The sequence below is a fragment of the Hemitrygon akajei genome, chromosome 4 (assembly GCF_048418815.1).
Source record: "Hemitrygon akajei chromosome 4, sHemAka1.3, whole genome shotgun sequence".
Classification (NCBI taxonomy): domain Eukaryota; kingdom Metazoa; phylum Chordata; class Chondrichthyes; order Myliobatiformes; family Dasyatidae; genus Hemitrygon; species Hemitrygon akajei.
In genome coordinates, this window is record NC_133127.1 from 3371849 (window position 1) to 3391226 (window position 19378).

The 19378-nt window shown below is 46.0% G+C and overlaps 1 protein-coding gene across 8 annotated transcripts in view; it reads left to right on the forward strand.

Moving 5' to 3' along the window:
- The first annotated feature begins 15055 nt into the window (after positions 1 to 15055).
- The window catches only part of LOC140726068 (uncharacterized), a 31658-nt gene continuing 27335 nt past the window's right edge, over positions 15056 to 19378 (forward strand). For 7 of the 8 annotated variants that reach the window (XR_012098561.1, XR_012098562.1, XR_012098560.1 and 4 more), the window contains exon 1: positions 15056 to 15115. The gene's annotated coding sequence lies outside the window, so the exon portion shown is untranslated. The remainder of the gene's footprint in view (positions 15116 to 19378) is intronic. The other variant, XM_073041997.1, reaches the window with a different exon arrangement.

Below are 19378 nucleotides of genomic sequence, written 5' to 3' on the forward strand. Positions count from 1 at the left end.
GGGTGTGTGTGTGGTGTGTTGTGGGTGTGTTGTGTGTGTGTTGTGTGGGTGTGTGTGTGGTGTGTTGTGGGTGTGTTGTGTGTGTGTTGTGTGGGTGTGTCTGTGGTGTGTTGTGGGTGTGTTGTGTGTGTGTTGTGTGGGTGTGTGTGTGGGTGTGTTGTGTGGTTGTGTTGTGGGTGTGTTGTGTGGGTGTGTGTGGTGTGTTGTGTGTGTGTTGTGTGGGTGTGTGTGTGGTGTGTTGTGTGGGTGTGTGTGGTGTGTTGTGGGTGTGTTGTGTGGGTGTGTTGTGTGGTGTGTGGTGTGTTGTGTGGTGTGTTGTGTGGGTGTGTTGTGTGGTGTGTTGTGTGTGGGTGTGTTGTGTGTGGGTGTGTTGTGTGGGTGTGTGTGGGGGTGTGTGTGGTGTGTTGTGAGGGTGTGTGTGTGGATGTGTTGTGTGGGTGTGTTGTGGGTGTGTTGTGGGTGTGTTGTGTGGGTGTGTTGTGTGGGTGTGTGGTGTGTTGTGTTGTGTGGGTGTGTTGTGTGTGTGTGTGGTGTGTTGTGTGGTGTGTTGTGTGGGTGTGTTGTGTGGTGTGTTGTGTGTGGGTGTGTTGTGTGGTGTGTTGTGTTGTGTGTGTGTGTGGTGTGTTGTGTGGGTGTGTTGTGTGGTGTATTGTGTGTGGGTGTGTTGTGTGGGTGTGTGTGGGTGTGTGTGTGGGTGTGTGTGGTGTGTTGTGAGGGTGTGTGTGTGGATGTGTTGTGTGGGTGTGTTGTGGGTGTGTTGTGTGGGTGTGTTGTGTGGTGAGTTGTGTTGTGTGGGTGTGTTGTGTGTGTGTGTGGTGTGTTGTGTGTGGGTGTGTTGTGTGGTGTGTTGTGTTGTGTGTGTGTGTGGTGTGTTGTGTGGTGTGTTGTGTGGGTGTGTTGTGTGGTGTATTGTGTGTGGGTGTGTTGTGTGGGTGTGTGTGGGTGTGTGTGTGGTGTGTTGTGAGGGTGTGTGTGTGGATGTGTTGTGTGGGGTGTGTTGTGGGTGTGTTGTGTGTGTTGTGTGGGTGTGTGTGTGGGTGTGTTGTGTGGGTGTGTTGTGGGTGTGTGTGTGGGTGTGTTGTGTGGGTGTGATTGTGGGTGTGTTGTGTGGGGGGTGGGGGGGCAGGGGGGGGGTGGGGTGTTGAGGTGGTGTGTTGTGTGTGTGTTGTTTTGTGTGGGTGTGTTGTGTGTGTGTGTGGTGTGTTGTGTGGTGTGTTGTGTGGGTGTGTTGTGTGGTGTGTTGTGTGTGGGTGTGTTGTGTGGTGTGTTGTGTTGTGTGGGTGTGTTGTGTGTGTGTGTGGTGTGTTGTGTGGTGTGTTGTGTGGGTGTGTTGTGTGGTGTGTTGTGTGTGGGTGTGTTGTGTGGGTGTGTGTGGGTGTGTGTGTGGGTGTGTTGTGTGGGTGTGTGTGGTGTGTTGTGTAGTGTGTTGTGTGGGTGTGTTGTGTGTGGTGTGTTGTGAGGGTGTGTGTGTGGGTGTGTTGTGTTTGTGTGTGTGGGTGTGTGTGTGGGTGTGTTGTGTGTGTGTGTGGTGTGTTGTGTGGTGTGTTGTGTGGGTGTGTTGTGTGTGGGTGTGTTGTGTGGTGTGTTGTGTTGTGTGGGTGTGTTGTGTGTGTGTGTGGTGTGGTGTGTTGTGTGGTTGTGTTGTGTGGTGTGTTGTGTGTGGGTGTGTTGTGTGTGGGTGTGTTGTGTGGGTGTGTGTGGGTGTGTGTGGGTGTGTGTGTGGTGTGTTGTGTAGTGTGTTGTGTGGGTGTGTTGTGTGGGTGTGTTGTGTGGGTGTGTGTGGTGTGTTGTGTGGGTGTGTGTGGTGTGTTGTGGGTGTGTTGTGTGTGTTGTGTGTGTGTGTGTGTGGGTGTGTTGTGTGGGTGTGTTGTGGGTGTGTTGTGTGGGTGTGTTGTGTGGGTGTGTGTGGTGTGTTGTGTGTATTGCTGTGGTTTGCATCTGGTTTGGGGATGCAGTGTTTCATTCATCAGTGTGCACGTTGGTAGATCAATGACAGCAGATGTGATTTAATTTGAATAACCTGCTGAACATAGCCATGCGACATCAACCTCTGAACCCAAAAAAAGGAAGGGGAAGGTGTCTCAGTTCATATAGCCCTGCCTGGATAGTGTAAACCAGTCTGAGCACAGCCCGGATTCAGCTCTGGAAAAGGTTTTACGATTAGCAGAAACTATACGACAGACTCAAAAAGCCCGACCCCCCTCCCACCCCGTTATAATGCGCAGTCAGCCTGTGCTGAGCGACAGGAACGGGACCAGCTCCAAGCCAAAGAGCTTTCCCAGAAATGTGAGCCCAATTTCAGGGTTGCCTCTGCACCGGTGGAGGGGACCGACAAAGTTGGCCATGACTATAGTCTGTGTATTAGAATAGGGAGAAAGAGGAGGAACAAAAAGAAGTGAAGTCAGAACCAAATCCTTTTCCACTATATCCAAAACACTGGATTGGCAGCACCCCGGTACTCCGGCCGTGCACCCCGTCCGAAGTTCAGTTACGTGGCAGATGGAGTTCAACCCAGATAAGTGTGGAGTGGTTCATTTTGGAGGGTCAAATATGATGGCAGAATATTGTATTAATGGTAAGACTCTTGGCAGTGTGGAGGATCAGAGGGATCTTGGGTCCGAGTCCAAAGGACGCTCAAAGCAGCTGCACAGGTTGACTCTGTGGTTAAGAACGCGTACGGTGTATTGGCCTTCATCAATCATGGAACTGAATTTAGGAGCCGAGAGGTAATGTTGCAGCTATATAGGACCCTGGTCAGACCCCACTTGGAGTACTGTGCTCAGTTCTGGTCGCCTCACTACAGGGAGGACGTAGAAGCCATAGGAAGGGTGCAGAGGAGATTTACAAGGATATTGCCTGAACTGGGGAGCATGCCTTATGAGAATAGGTTGAGTGAACTAAGCCCTTCCTCCTTGGAGCGAAGGAGGATGAGAGGTGACCTGATAGAGGTGTATAAGGTGATGAGAGGCATTGATCGTGTGGATAGTCAGAGGCTTTCTCCCAGGGCTGAAATGGCTAGCACGAGAGGGCACAGTTTTAAGGTGCTTGGGAGAAGGTACAGGGAAGGGTGGGAGGCAGCAGAAAGGAAACTATAGACCTGTTAACCTGACATCAGTGGTTGGAACATTGTTGGAATCAATCGTTAGGGATGAGATTACAGGATACCTGGAGGCACATGACAAGATAGGCCAAAGCCAGCATTGCTTCATAGAACATAGGACACCTACAATACAGGCCCTTCGGCCCACAATGCTGTGCGGACCATGTCCTTACTTTAGCAATTACTTAGGATTAACCATAGCCCTCTATTTTCCAGAAAGAAAAATCCTACCTGACTACTGCCTACTGCAATCTTCTGAGGAAATTACAAACAGGGTAGACAAAGGAGATTCAGTAGACGTGGTGTACTTGGATTTTCAGAAGGCCTTTGACAAGGTGCCGCACATGAGGCTGCTTAGCAAGATGAGAGCCCATGGAATTACAGGAAAATTACTAGCGTGGGTGGAGCATTGGCTGGTCAGCAGAAAACAGAGAGTGGGAATAAAGGGATCCTATTCTGGCTGGCTGCTGGTTACCAGTGGAGTTCCACAGGGGTCGGTGTTGGGACTGCAGCTTTTTACGATTTATGTCAATGATTTGGACTATGGGATTAATGGATTTGTGGCTAAATTTACCAATGATACAAAGATAGGTGGAGGAGTGGGTAGTGTTGAGGAAACAGAGCCTGCAGAGAGACTTAGATAGTTTAGGGGAATGGGCAAAGAAGTGGCAAATGAAATACAATGTTGGAAAGTGTATGGTCATGCACTTTGGTGGAAGAAATAAACGGACAGACTATTATTTAGATGAGGAGAGAATTCAAAATGCAGAGATGCAAAGAGACTTGGGAGTCCTTGTGCAGGATACCCTAAAGGTTAACCTCCAGGTTGAGTTGGTGGTGAAGAAGGCGAATGCAATGTTGGCATTCATTTCTAGAGGTATAGAATATAAGAACAGGGATGTGATGTTGAGGCTCTATAAAGCACTCGTGAGACCACACTTGGGAGTATTGTGTGCATTTTGGGGCTCCTTATTTTAGAAAGGATATACTGACATTGGAGAGGGTTCAGAGAAAATTCACAAGGATAATTCCAGGAATGAAAGGGTTACTGTATGAGGAATGTCTGGCAGCTCTTGGGCTGTATTCCCTGGAGTTCAGGAGAATGGGGAGGATCTCACAGAAACATTCCAAATGTTAAAAAGCCTGAACAGATTAGATATGGCGAAGTTATTTCGCATGGTAGGGTAGTCTAGGACAAGACACAACGACTTCAGAGTTGAAGGACGTTCATTTAGAACAGAGTTGCGGAGAAATTACTTCAGTCAGAGGGTAGTAAATCTGTGGAATTTGTTGCCAAGAGTGGTTGTGGAGGCCAAGTCATTGGGTGTATTCAAGGCAGAGATAGATAGATTCTTGATTAGCCAGGGCATCAAAGGGTATGGTGAGAAGGCAGGGGAGTGGGGATGACTGGAAGAATTGGATCAGCCCATGATTGAATGGCGGAGCAGACTTGATGGGCTGAATGGCCTACTTCTGTTCCTATATCTTATGGTGATCTCATTATTGGTGTTTCAGCCTAGTACGGCAGTGTGCAGTAGGACTGAGTTCATTCTCAGTTTTTGGCATGAGATAGAAACTTAGAACACCTACAGCACAATACAGGCCCTTCAGCTCACAAAGCTGTGCTGAACAGGTCCCTACCTTAGAAATTACCTGAGGTTACTCATTGCCCTCTATTTTTCTGAGCTCCATGTACCTGTCCAGGAGTTTCTTAACAGATGGGGGTGGCCAGTGGTAACTGGTGAGCTCTGTATTGCCCGGAGGGGAAAACGATAGGCTCATGACTAGTGTGGTGCATTTTCCGAGCATTGAATGGACTCGCCCATTTTTATATTGCATTAACCCCGTCTTTCACAGACCTGTCTGATGGTCCACTGTGGTGATTTTTGAATTTCAAAAATAGTGCAACAACCAACACCAAAGAAACCTATCTTTATAATGGAAGGTACTTTTCCATGGACTGGACATTCAAGCTGTCCTGTTCCATTGTGCCTCGTCTGTGCTGAAAAGGGACATAAGGTATCCCTCAACAAACTCCAGCTTTGCCAGCTCACTGCACAGTGTTTGCGACGCGTGCTTTCTCAATGAATTCAGAATCAGAATCAGGTTTATCATCACGGCATGTGACTTGAAATTTGTTAACTTAGCAGCGGCAGTTCAATGCAATACATAATATAGAAGAAAATGGCAGCAAGAGGCGGAGAGGGAAGAGGTAAAAGAAGCTCGGAGAGAAGCTGTTTTGTTTTAACTGATCGTGGCAAAGAGGCTAGACTGCGCAGGCGTGTGACGTAGCACGCTAAATGTTTAAAGGAAAGACCGCCATTTACAGCAGCCATCGTCGGAGTGGACTGAGGCAGAGTGGGTCGGCTTTGGCTCAATCAGGCTTCGGCGAGAACAGGCAGAGGCGAGGTTTGAACGGGGCACAACTGTGCAAGTGCATGCAAGTCGGTGTCTGAGGCAGCAGGAGAATTTAAATAGCGAGCAGAGGCTGAGTACGAGCTTCACTCCAGGTGAGGTAAGGCCGGGTAAGCTCCTTTAATTAATCTAATTAGCTTAGGAGTAGGTAATGGAGGCAGCAGTTAGGGCAGTTGAGTGCTCTGTTTGCAGTATGTGGGAAGTCAGGGCGAGCACTGTTGTCCCTGATGACTACACCTGCAAAAGGTGCATCCAGCTGCAGCTCCTGACAAACCGTGTTAGGGAACTGGAGCTGGAGCTGGATGAACTTCGGATCATTCGGGAGGCAGAGGCAGAAATAGACAGGAGTTTCAGGGAGATAGTCATCCCTAGGAGTCAGGAGACAGGTAGTTGGGTGACTGTCAGGAGAGGGAAGGGGAATAGACAGGAAGAGCAGAGCACCCCTGTGGCCGTTCCCATCAACAATAAGTATACCGTTTTGGATACTGTTGGTGGGGACGACCTACCAGGGACAAGTTGTAGTGGTCGTGTCTCTGGCACCGAGACTGGACCCTCAGCTCAGAAGGGAAGGAGGGAAAAGAGGAGAGCAGTAGTGATAGGGGATTTGATAGTTAGGGGGACAGATAGGAGTTTCTGTGGAAGAGACCGAGAATCCCGGATGGTCTGTTGCCTCCCTGGTGCCAGGGTCCGGGATATCTCGGATCGAGTTCTCAGTATTCTCAAGAGGGAGGGTGAGCAGCCGGATGTCGTGGTCCATGTAGGGACCAATGACGTGGGTAGGAAGAGTGAGGAGGTCCTGAAAGGTGAGTTTAGGGAGCTAGGTGCCAAGTTAAAGGACAGGACCTCCAGGATAGCAATCTCAGGATTGCTACCAGTGCCACGTGCAGGTGGGTTTAGAAATAGTAAGATAGTGCAGATCAACACGTGGCTGAAAACATGGTGCAGGAGGGAGAGCTTCAGATTTATAGATAATTGGGCAGTTTTCTAGGGAAGGTGGGACCTGTTCCGGCGAGACGGTTTACATCTGAACTGGAGGAGGACAAATATTCTTGCAGGTAGGTTTGCTAGAGAGGCTCCAGAGGATTTAAACTAGATATGAGGGGGGAGGGGAACCAGGGAGTAGGAATAGATGTATGGGAGAAGGAAGAAAAAGAAGACAGTAAAGTTCTTTGTACTGTTAGAGATAAACAGAGAGGAAGAGGTGGAGAATTTCTTAAATGCATTTATTTTAATGCTAGGAGCATTGTAAGAAAGGTGGATGAGCTTAGAGCATGGATTGATACCTGGAAATATGATGTTGTAGCTATTAGTGAAACATGGTTGCAGGAGGGGTGTGACTGGCAACTAAATATTCCTGGATTTCATTGCTTCAGGTGTGCTAGAATCGGAGGGACAAGAGGAGGAGGTGTTGTGTTGCTTGTCAGAGAAAATATTACAGCGGTGCTCTGGCAGGATAGATTAGAGGGGTCGGCTAGGGAGGCTATTTGGGTGGAATTGAGGAATGGGAAAGGTGTAGTAACACTTATAGGGGTGTATTATAGACCACCTAATGGGGAGCGAGAATTGGAGGAGCAAATTTGCAACGAGATAGCAGATATTTGTAGTAAGCACAAGGTTGTGATTGTGGGAGATTTTAATTTTCTACACATAGACTGGGAAGTCCATACTGTAAAAGGGATGGATGGTTTGGAGTTTGTAAAATGTGTGTAGGATAGATTTTTGCAGCAATACATAGAGGTACCGACTAGAGAAGGGGCAGTGTTGGATCTTCTGTTAGGGAATGAAATAGGTCAGGTGATGGAGGTATGTGTTGGGGAGCACTTCGGGTCCAGTGATCACAATGCCATTAGTTTCAATATAATTATGGAGAAGGATAGGACTGGACCCAGGGTTAAGATTTTTGATTGGAGAAAGGCTAACTTTGAGGAGATGCAAAAGGATTTGGAAGGAGTGGATTGGGACAATTTGTTTTATGGGAAGGATGTAATAGAGAAATGGAGGTCATTTAAAGGTGACATTTTGAGGGTACAGAATCTTTATGTTCCTGTTAGGTTGAAAGGAAAGGTTAAAAGTTTGAGAGAGCCATGGTTTTCAAGGGATATTGGAAACTTGGTTAGGAAAAAGAGAGATATCTACAATAAGTATAGGCAGCATAAATGAGGTGCTCGAGGAATATAAAGAATGTAAGAAGAATCTTAAGAAAGAAATAAGAAAAGCTAAAAGAAGATACGAGGTTGCTTCGGCAAGTATGGTGAAAATAAATCCGAAGGGTTTCTACAGTTATATTAATAGCAAAAGGATAGTGAGGGATAAAATTGGTCCCTTAGAGAATCAGAGTGGACAGCTATGTGTGGAGCCGAAAGAGATGGGGGAGATTTTGAACAATTTCTTTTCTTCGGTATTCACTAAGGAGAAGGATATTGAATTGTGTAAGGTAAGGGAAACAAGTAGGGAAGTTATGGAAACTGTGACGATTAAAGAGGAGGAAGTACTGGCATTTTTAAGGCATATAAAAGTGGATAAATCTCCAGGTCCTGACAGGATATTCCCTAGGACCTTGAGGGAAGTTAGTGTAGAAATAGCAGGGGCTCTGACAGAAATATTTCAAATGTCTTTAGAAACGGGGATGGTGCCGGAGGATTGGCGTATTGCTCATGTGGTTCCATTGTTTAAAAAGGGTTGTAAGAGTAAAAATTTGGATAGGTATATGGCAGGAAAGGAATGGAGGGTTATGGGCTGAGTGCAGGTTGGTGGGACTAGGTGAGTGTAAACGTTCGGCACGGACTAGAAGGGCTGAGATGGCCTGTTTCCGTGCTGTAATTGTTATCTGGTTATATGGTTTATATGGTAAAAAGTGATACAGTAACAATAAAGTAAATCAATTACAGTCTACATATAATGAATAGGTTAAAAATTGCGCAAACAGCAGAAATAATATATATTTAAAAAGTGAGGTAATGTTCATGGGCTCAATGTCCATTTGGGAATCAGTTGGCAGAGTGGAAGAAGTTGTTCCTGAATCGCTGAGTGTGTGCCTTCAGGCTTCTGTATCTCCTACCTGATGGTAACAGTGAGAAAAGGGCATGCCCTGGGTTCTGGAGGTCCTTAATAATGGATGCTGTCGTTCTGAGACACCGCTCCCTGAAGAAATCCTGGGTACTTTGTAGGCTAGTACCCAAGATAGAGCCAACTAAATTTACAACCCCCTGTTTCTTCTTTCAGTCCTGTGCAGAAGCTACCCCCCCACCCCCCCCCCCCCCCCCATACCAGACAGTGATGCAGCCTGTGAGAATGTTCTCCACGGTACATATATAGAAGTTTTTGAGTGTATTTGTTGACATACCAAATCATTTCAAACTCCTAATGAAGTATAGTCACTGTCTTGCCTTCTTTATAACTGCATCAATATTTTGGGGTTTTGGGACCAGGTTAGATCCTCAGAGATCTTGACACCCAGGAACTTGAAACTGCTCACTCTCTCCACTTCTGATCCCTCTATGAGGATTGGTATGTGTTCCTTCGTCTTACCCTTCCTGGAGTCCACAATCAGCACTGTAGTCTTACTGACGTTGAGTGCCAGGTTGTTGCTGTGGCACCATTCCACTAGTTGGCATATCTCACTCCTGTATGTCCTCTCATCACCACCTGAGATTAGAGCAGTGGGCTAAGCACACACCCCTGAGATTATTATTTCAATAGTATTTAACTCCATTCATTTCGTCGTAGTATTTGTTGAGACTTGGACAGTACATAGCTACACTTCGCTTCCTGCATTCCACCTTGCCTGAGAAATTGGACTGTTGAGTCAACTGAATCTGAAGACTCGCGGTATTCGTTTAATTCCTAGGTGTTCTTTTCAGCCGCAGTGCAGGCCTCGTTTTCCATTTGGGAGTTTTAGTTAATGGCCCTGTTTGGCTTAGTGTTTACTGTTTTCTTTCTGTGTAAAACTGTTCGCATTAAAGTCTGTGAACTATCGACCTGCTTCAGTGTCTCTCACTCCGCACTTGGGCCACGTCCGAACCGGGTGACAGCAAGTCTCGACCACACAAAGATGGACCCAACAGACAGAAGGCAGCTGACCTTGGCCGTGAGATTCATTGGTCAGAGTGATTCATTGAGGCAACAATGTTCCGTGGGAATTCCTATGTATAAACTCTAGTTTCTGTCTCCAGTGTGACAAGGGATCTTGCCAGGTAATGGACTCAGCAAAGTTTGAACAGTGATGTTTTGACATTGGTGCTTGAGGAGACAGTGCCTTCTATTCTCAGTGCATGTCCTGACTCTACATTTTGAGAGTCCGGAGTCTACATACCGAGCTTCTCTAGTCTACATTGAGTTTCTCCGGTATCCATTCCGAGCTTTTCAAGTCAGAAGTACCCAGGTTCCCAGCTTTGTGGTCCCACGACTTGTGTCTGCTTCAAGCAAGCTTATCAACTGATTCAACAAATCATAATTCAAATCAATAGTGTAAATTCTGGAAGAGCCCTACTCCAAAAGCTGAAGAGTGCAAACACACAAGTAAAGGCCCTGTTTGGCCTAGTGTTTATTGTTTTATTTCCCCGTAACACTGTTCACATTAAAGTCTGAACTATCGCCCTGCCTCAGTGTCTCTCACTCCGCACTTGGGCCATGTCCCTACCTGGTGAAAGTCTTAGCATTAATACTGTATTCTGCCATCATATTTGACCTACCAAAATGAACCACCTCACACTTAACTGGGTTGAACTCCATCTGCCACTTCTCAGCCCAGTTTTGCATCTTATCAATGTCTTGCTGTAACCTCTGACAGCCCTCCACACTACCCACAACACTCCCAACCTTTGTGTCATCAGCAAATTTACTAATTCATCCCTCCACTTCCTCATCCAGGTCATTTATAAAAATCACGATGAGTAAGGGTCTCAGAACAGATCCCTGAGTCACTCCACTGGTGACTGACCTCCATACAGAATATGACCCATCTACAACCACTGTTTGCCTTCTGTGGGCAAGCCAGTTCTGGATCCACAAAGCAATGCCCCCTTGGATCCCATGCCTCCTTACTTTCTCAATAACCCTTGCATGGGGTACCTTATCAAATGCCTTGCTGAAATCCATATACACTACATCTACTGCTCTACCTTCATCAATGTATTTAGTCACATCCTCAAAAAATTCAATCAGGCTCGTAAGGCACGACCTGCCCTTGACAAAGCCATGCCGACTATTCCTAATCATATTATACCTCTCCAAATGTTCATAAATCCTGCCTCTCTGGATCTTCTCCATCAACTTACCAACCACTGAGGTAAGACTCACTGGTCTATAACTTCCTGGGCTATCTCTACTCCCTTTCTTGAATAAAGGAACAACATCCGCAACCCTCCAATCCTCCAGAACCTCTCCCGTCCCCATTGATGGTGCAAAGATCATCGCCAGAGGCTCAGCAATCTCCTCCCTTGCCTCCCACAGTAGCGTGGGGTACATTTCATCTGGTCCCGGTGACTTATCCAACTTGAATTCAACATAATTCAGAGGACACAGCTTCAGAATAGAGGGGCATTATTTTAGAATGAGATGAGGAGGAATTTCTTTAGCCAGAGGGTGGTGAATTTGTGGAATTCTTTGCCACAGGCAGCTGTGGAGACCCAAGTCTTTATGTATATTTAAGGCAGAGGTTGATAGATTCTTGATTGGTCAGGGCATGAAGGCAAGAGATTGGGGCTGAGAGGAAGATTGGATCAGCCATGATGAAATAGCGGAGCAGACTCGATGGGCCAAATTGCCTAATTCTGCTCCTATATCTTAGAATCAATTCCCTCATCTGTTGGCGAGTGATCGGATTTTGACAGTATTTCAGTTTTCTAAACAAATAATGCAGGTTTCACTGCCTCTGAGTGGCTGCCGATATTCCCGATGAAAACCATGGTTGTGGGATCGCTTGAGTGTTCCTTCCTTTTTCCACATGAGCTTGCCGATGCGCCCGCTTAGCGAGGGCACTCAGCCAGTCCACCCGGCTGAATCCAGAAGCCAGACCTCTGTGTGTGTGAAACCATGAGAAATCCTCGAGTGTGTTCCATTGCACCAACCCTTGTTTGCGCTTCACAGATGTCATCGGCCAGAAGGCTGAGTGAATACTGATGCTGCTGGGACAGAGGACTGAGACATTGAGGCTTGCTTATCGGCCCGCTGGAAGGAAAGATTGGGTTTGGAGAGCAACACGATCTCATAACCAGTTCGCCTAACACAAAATTACATGGGACCCAAACTCTCCGAGGGTGGTCCAATAGGCCAGGATCCCAGCAGAACCTCAGACCTTAGACAAACAGACATGCCCCTTAATTCTGGCGGTATTTATACAGAATGACATGCAATGGGTCGTCTGAGGCTGCCCTACCATTGTGGTAAAATACCACTAGCAAACCCTTGGCGTTCATTGACAACTTATTGGAAAGGGGCAATAGTCAGCAATGCCCAAAGCAGAGGCAGTTGATAAACCAGTTTTAAGAGCATTAAAGGTTGTGTTAATTTCCTGAGTCTATTGTATTTCGGCAGGTCTGCAAAGTGATGAGGCTAACAGGAGCCTTCATCATTCGATATTCAGGAATAAAATGATTACAAGAATTGACCCTTCCCAAAACAGAAGGCATTTTGGTTCAGTATGAGGTGGTGGTACATCAATAACAGCTGCAAAATTCGCCCGGGAGCACTCACATCGACAGTGATGAAATGCTTTGAGAGGTTGGTCATGACTAGACTGAACTCCTGCCTCAGCAGGGACCTGGACCCATTGCAATTTGCCTATCGCCACAATAGGTCAACGGCAGATACAGTCTCCATGGCTTTTCACACTGCATTTGACCACCTGGACAACATAAGCACCTATGTCAGGATGCTGTTCATCCACTATAGCTCAGCATTTAATACCATTATACCCAAAATCCTGATTGAGAAATTGCAGAACCTGGGCCTCTGTACCTCCCTCTGCAAATGGATCCTCGACTTCCTAACTGGAAGACCACAATCTGTGCGGATTGGTGATAACACATTCTCCTCGCTGACAATCAACACGGTGGTGGAGGCAGATACAATAGGGTCTTTTAAGAGACTCTTAGATAGGTACGTCCAGCTTAGAAAAATAGAGAAAGGCCTGTATTGTGCTGTAGGTTTTCTCTGCTTCTAGGTGTACGTGCCTGTACAAAATGGATACAAGCTCACGTTGGTGATTGTGAAAATGTTTTCCAAATGGATCCTTGCGTTTGCTGCAAAGAAGGATGAGCTCCCACCATAGTAAAGTGTCCCATGAGAGAGACAATCCCAAGGTTCAGAGTCCCCACTAACATGAGTAGTGACGGGGGAACTAACTTCACAGATTAAAACACTAAAGCGCATTGCCAGGCATTGGCAACTTCAACCCCAGCCACCTGGATTGGTTGAAGATGTGAACGGGATACTTTTAAGTACTTTTAATTTTTGCACACTTGCACAGGATTAAAGTGGCCTGAGGTGTACCCACAGTATTGTACACGCTGCTAAATCAGGTAAACCAGACCACTAGACTGACCGCTTCTGAAGTACAGTACTAATGTGTTGGCCATAATCCAACAGGAACACGACAACCAACTAAATATTTCCCTTACTTTTTCTGTTCCCACCCCTCTCCAATGCTGTGGTAAAGGAGATAGAATTGTGATCACTCTCTCCAAAATGCTCTCTCACTGAGAGCCCTGACACCTGACCAGGTTCATTTCCCAATACCAGATCAAGTACAGCCTCTCCTCTTGTAGGCTAATCTATGTATTGTATCAAGGAATCTTCCTGAACACACCTAACAAACTCCACCCCAACTAAACCCCTCACTCTAGGGAAATTCCAGTCAATATTTGGGTAACTAAAATCTCCCACCACAACAACCTGTCTCCCAAGAATTTGTCTGCTCTTCGATGTCCCTGTCACTAATGCATCTTCCACCATAATATCACAAGACCATAAGACATAGGAGCAGAATTAGGCCATTCAGCCCATCGAGTCTGCTCCCATCATGGCTGATCCCAGATCCCAGTCAACCCCATCCACCTGCTTTCTCACCATATCTTTTGATGCCCTGACCGATCAGGAAACAATCAAATTCCACCTTAAATATACCCATGGACTTGGCCTCCACCGCAGTCTGTGGCAGAGCATTCCACAGATTCACAACTCTGTAGCTGAAAAAATTAATCCTTGCCTCTGTTCTAAAGGGTTGCCCCTCAATTTTGAGACTGTGCCCTTTAGTCCTTGATACCCCCACCACAGGACACACCTTCTCCACATCCACCCTATCTAGTTCTTCCAACATTCTGTAGGTTTCAATGAGATCCCCATGCATTCTTCTAAATTCCAGTGAGTAGGAGCTCAAAGCTGCCAAACGCTCCTTATATGTTAACCCCTTCATTTCCGAAATCACCCTCGTGAGCCTCCTCTGCACTCTCTCCAATGACAACACATCCTTTCCGAGATATGGGGCCCAAAACGGTTGACAATTCTCTAAGATGCACCAGACTAGTGTCTTACAAAGGCTCAGCATTATCTCCTTGCTGAAAGAAAAAGAGGTGCAGCTAGGCTTCCTTTACAATTACGTTTACATGCTGAGCCCAGGGCATGTCCTCTGCAATAGGAACACCCAGCAATTTAAAATTACTGACCCTCTCCACCTCGGATGATTACTGGCTCGTGGACCTCTGGTTTCCCTCTCCTGAAGGTTCCCTGGTCTGCCTGGCATTGAGTGGGAGCTAAGGACACTGCTCTACACACAGTGTAAATAAGTAATATCTATAGCTGGTATCATCCCGAAGTTACTGGACAATAGCATTAAACTATTAGGCGATAAATAATGAGAACATGAAATAATAAGATAGAGTCCTTAAAATGAGATCATTGGTTGTGGGAACATCTCAATGGATTGGCAAGTGAGTGTAGTAATTCCCTTTTCTCCAGAAAGCCACAATACCAAACACCACTAGTAGAGTCGGAAAGTCCCTAGCAGTTGAGGAACGAGTGTGTTTGGCTAGGATTTAGAGCTTCGCCCGAGAAAAATATAATAATAAATATCGAGAACAGCGTGGATAACCAGCGCCTCAAGTCATAACTGATTCCACAGTCTGGACTCACGTTCAAGGTCTCATCCGCTAGTTCTCAGTATTAATTAATTGCACATTGGTTGTCAATCTTTGTGTAGTTTTTCATTGATGACGTTTGCATTTCTATGTTTTATAGTGAATGCGTGCAAGAAAATGAATCTCAGGGAATTCGTACAATGATAATAAATTTACTTTGAACTTAAAGTTCACCCTTATTTTAAACATTTAAACGGAAAGTAGCAATTACGTTTCCACAATTTGGGGTACCTCGCACCGCCAGGCCGACCACCTGATTGGACCGCAACTCGGGCGGGTGCTGATAGAACAGCCAATCGGAGCACAGTACAACTGAGAAGGCGGGGGAATGTGCAAAGCGCTGCAATCATAGCCGGCGTTTAACCAACCGGAAGAGGCGTAGGGAATTGACAACAGGGATTGCAGCCAATGGAGGCGGGAGGCGGGACCCAGCCCGGAAGCGGCTTCGGTGAGGCAGGTGAGGCAGGTGAGGTACTTGGGGGGGCTGGGTTCATTTCTCGGGGAGCTCTGTGTGTGTGTGTGTTGGGGGAGGGGAGGGGAGGGGAGGGGAGGGGAGGGGACCCCTGACCTGACCCGACCCGGCCTGGCCTGGCCTGGCCCCTGGTGGACTCCACAGGTTTACCGACCTCCGCCCCATACACCACTCCTGGTACCCGATTCTGGCCACCAAAGTTAAAATGATCAAAGTGAATGTATTATAAAGTACTTACATAATTACTATATACTTCCTTGAGATTCATTTTCCTGAGGGCATTTACATGAAACGTGAAGAAATATAACGTACTGTTAGATTCATTAGAATAAAAAAATCACAGCTGTATTACTGAGGCATTGATATTAGGAACACAAATCTACATCACATTTCAGGCTCTTCGGCCGACCGTGTAGCCTACTCTAGGAACTGCCTAGAATTTCCGCATCGTATAGCCCTCTATTTTTCTAAGCTCCATGTATCTAGGTAAGAGTCACTTAAAAGACCCTATTGTATTTGCCTCTATCACTGTCGCTGGCAGTACATTCCACACACCCACCACTCTCTGTGTGAAAAACTTACCTCTGACACCACCCTTGTACCTACTTCCAAACACCTTAAAACTATCCCCCTCGTGTTAGCTATTTCAGCCCTGGGGAAAAGCCTCTGGCTGTCCACACTTGGAGTACTTTCTTTTTCAATATTTTCATTAATTACTTGCATAGAACATAGGATAGTACAGCACAGTGCAGGCCCTTCAGCCCACAATGTTGTGCCATCCCTCAAACCCTGCCTCCCACATAACCCCCCCCCACCTTAAATTCCTCCATATACCTGTCTAGTAGTCTCTTAAACTTCACTAGTGTATCTGCCTCCACCACGGACTCAGGCAGTGCATTCCACGCACCAAAAACCTTCCTCTAATATCCCCCTTGAACTTCCCTCCCCTTACCTTAAAGCCATGTCCTCTTGTACTGAGCAGTGGTGCCCTGGGGAAGAGGCGCTGGCTTTCCACTCTGTCTATTCCTCTTAATATCTTGTATAACTCTATCATGTCTCCTCTCATCCTCCTTCTCTCCAAAGAGTAAAGCCCTAGCTCCCTTAATCTCTGATCATAATCCATACTCTCTAAACCAGGCAGCATCCTGGTAAATCTCTTCTGTACCCTTTCCAATGCTTCCACATCCTTCCTATAGTGAGGTGACCAGAACTGGACACAGTACTCCAAGTGTGGCCTAACTAGAGTTTTATAGAACTGCATCATTACATTGCGTCTCTTAAACTCTATCCCTCAACTTATGAAAGCTAACACCCCATAAGCTTTCTTAACTACCCTATCTACCTGTGAGGCAACTTTCAGGGATGTGTGGACATGTACCCCCAGATCCCTCTGCTCCTCCACACTACCAAGTATCCTGCCATTTACTTTATACTCTGCCTTGGAGTTTGTCCTTCCAAAGTGTACCACCTCTCACTTCTCTGGGTTGAACTTCATCTGCCACTTCTCAGCCCACTTCTGCATCCTATCAATGTCTCTCTGCAATCTTTGACAATCCTCTACACTATCTACAACACCACCAACCTTTGTGCCTGATGCACCATCAATAACTCTATGAGACGTGAGGCGAGATATTGGTTTTTATTGACTGGAAGAAAGAACAAGCAGCAATTGACCACCATACTACATCCTGGAGACTGAGAGGCAGGGCTCAGGCCCCAATCGCCTTTATACCGGGGTCTGTGGGAGGAGCCACAGGAGCAGTCAGCAGTGGGGGGAGCATGTCCAGACAGGTATATGTAGTTCACCACAGTGTCGTCTGCAAACTTGCCAACTCACCCCTCTACCCCCACATCCAGGTCATTGATAAAAATCACAAGAAGTAGAGGTCCCAGAACAGATCCTTGTGGGACACCGCTAGTCACAACCCTCCAATCTGAATGTACTCCCTCCACCACGACCCTCTGCCTTCTGCATGCAAGCCAATTCTGAATCCACCTGGCCAAACTTCCCTGGATCCCATGCCTTCTGACTTTCTGAATAAGCCTACCGTGTGGAACCTTGTCAAATGCCTTACTAAGATCCATGTAGATCACATCCACTGCACTACCCTCATCTATATGCCTGGTCAGCTCCTCAAAGAACTCTATCAGGCTTGTTAGGCACGATCTGCCCTTCACAAAGCCATGCTGACTGTCCCTGATCAGACCATGATTCTCTAAATGCCCATAGATCCTATCTCTAAGAATCTTTTCCAACAGCTTTCCCACCACAGACTTAAGGCTCACTGGTCTATAATTACCTGGACTATCCCTACTACCTTTTTTGAACAAGGGGACAACATTCGCCTCCCTCCAATCCTCCGGTACCATTCCCGTGGACAACGAGGACATAAAGATCCTAGCCAGAGGTTCAGCAATCTCTTCCCTTGCCTCGTGGAGCAGCCTGGGGAATATTCCATCAGGCCCCGGGGACTTATCCGTCCTAATGTATTTTAACAACTCCAACACCTCCTCTCCCTTAATATCAACATGCTCCAGAACATCAACCTCACTCATATTGTCCTCACCGTCATCAAGTTCCCTCTCAGTGGTGAGTACCGAAGAGAAGTATTCATTGAGGACCTCGCTCACTTCCACAACCTCCAGGCACATCTTCCCACTTTTATCTCTAATCGGTCCTACCTTCACTCCTGTCATCCTTTTGTTCTTCACATAATTGAAGAATGCCTTGGGGTTTTCCTTTACCCTACTCGCCAAGGCCTTCTCATGCCCCCTTCTTGCTCTTCTCAGCCCCTTCTTAAGCTCCTTTCTTGCTACCCTATATTCCTCAATAGACCCATCTGATCCTTGCTTCCTAAACCTCATGTATGCTGCCTTCTTCCACCTGACTAGATTTTCCACCTCACTTGTCACCCATGGTTCCTTCACCCTACCATTCTTTATCTTCCTCACCAGGACAAATTTATCCCTAACATCCTGCAAGAGATCCTTAAACATCGACCACATGTCCATAGAATATTTCCTTGCAAAAACATCATCCCAATTCACACCCACAAGTCCTAGCCTTATAGCCTCATAATTTGCCCTTCCCCAATTAAACATTTTCCTGTCCTCTCTGATTCTATCCTTTTCCATGATAATGCTAAAGGTCAGGGAGCGGTGATCACTGTCCCCCAGATGCTCACCCACTGAGAGCTCAGCGACCTGACCCGGTTTGTTACCTAATACTAGATCTAGTATGGCATTCCCCCTAGTCGGCCTGTCAACATACTGTGACAGGAATCCATCCTGGACACACTTAACAAACTCTGCCCCATCCAAACCCTTGGAACTAATCAAGTGCCAATCAATATTAGGGAAGTTAATATAGACGAATACAAAATACATTATGATATTATGAAAATAGAAACAAGGTTGAAGTGCCCCATATCTATGTATAGTAAGTTAACCATAATATTGAAAAGGTATATTTTATTCTAATCTAGAGCAAAATCAAGACCCTATAACAAAAAAAGAGAAAAAAGAACAGCCATTTGGTTAAAAGAAAAGAAAAAAATCTTGGATATGTAGTCGTAAATTCAAACATGTAGTAGCTATTGTCATTGCTGAACAAGTGGAAGATTGTGAAAGTAATTCCAAAAAGGTCCCCATAATGTGAAAAAATCTTGTCCAGATACAGAAATAGAACACCTAATCTTCTCTAGATTTAAACATGACATAACATCAATCAACCAATGGGCATGAGTAGGCGGAGCAGCATCTTTCCATTTAAGCAACAAAACTCTTCTGGCTAAAAGAGAAATAAAAGCCAAGATATGCAAATCATTCGGCTTAAGAGTAAAATCATTTCCTCCAACAATGCCAAACAAGACAGTCAAAGGGTTGGGTTTAAAGTTCACTTTAAAAAGCTCCAAGAAAGTTTGAAATACTTCGTTCCAAAATTTATAAAGCCGCGGACAGGACCAAAACATATGAATTAGAGAGGCCTCTTCGACATTACACCTATTACAGTATGGAGAAAAATCTGAGTAAAAACGAGAGATTTATTATCTGTATTATCTTTAGTCACATAGGCTCTATGAACCACTTTAAATTGTAAACGAGAGTTACGTGTACATAACGAAGAGGTGTGAACAAGTTTAAACATTTCATTCCAAGTATCCTCATCAATTGAAATCTGTAGGTCTTGTTCCCAGAGATTTTAAATTTTGTCTAACAACATAATTTTGCCAACAACATACTATAAATAGTAGAAAT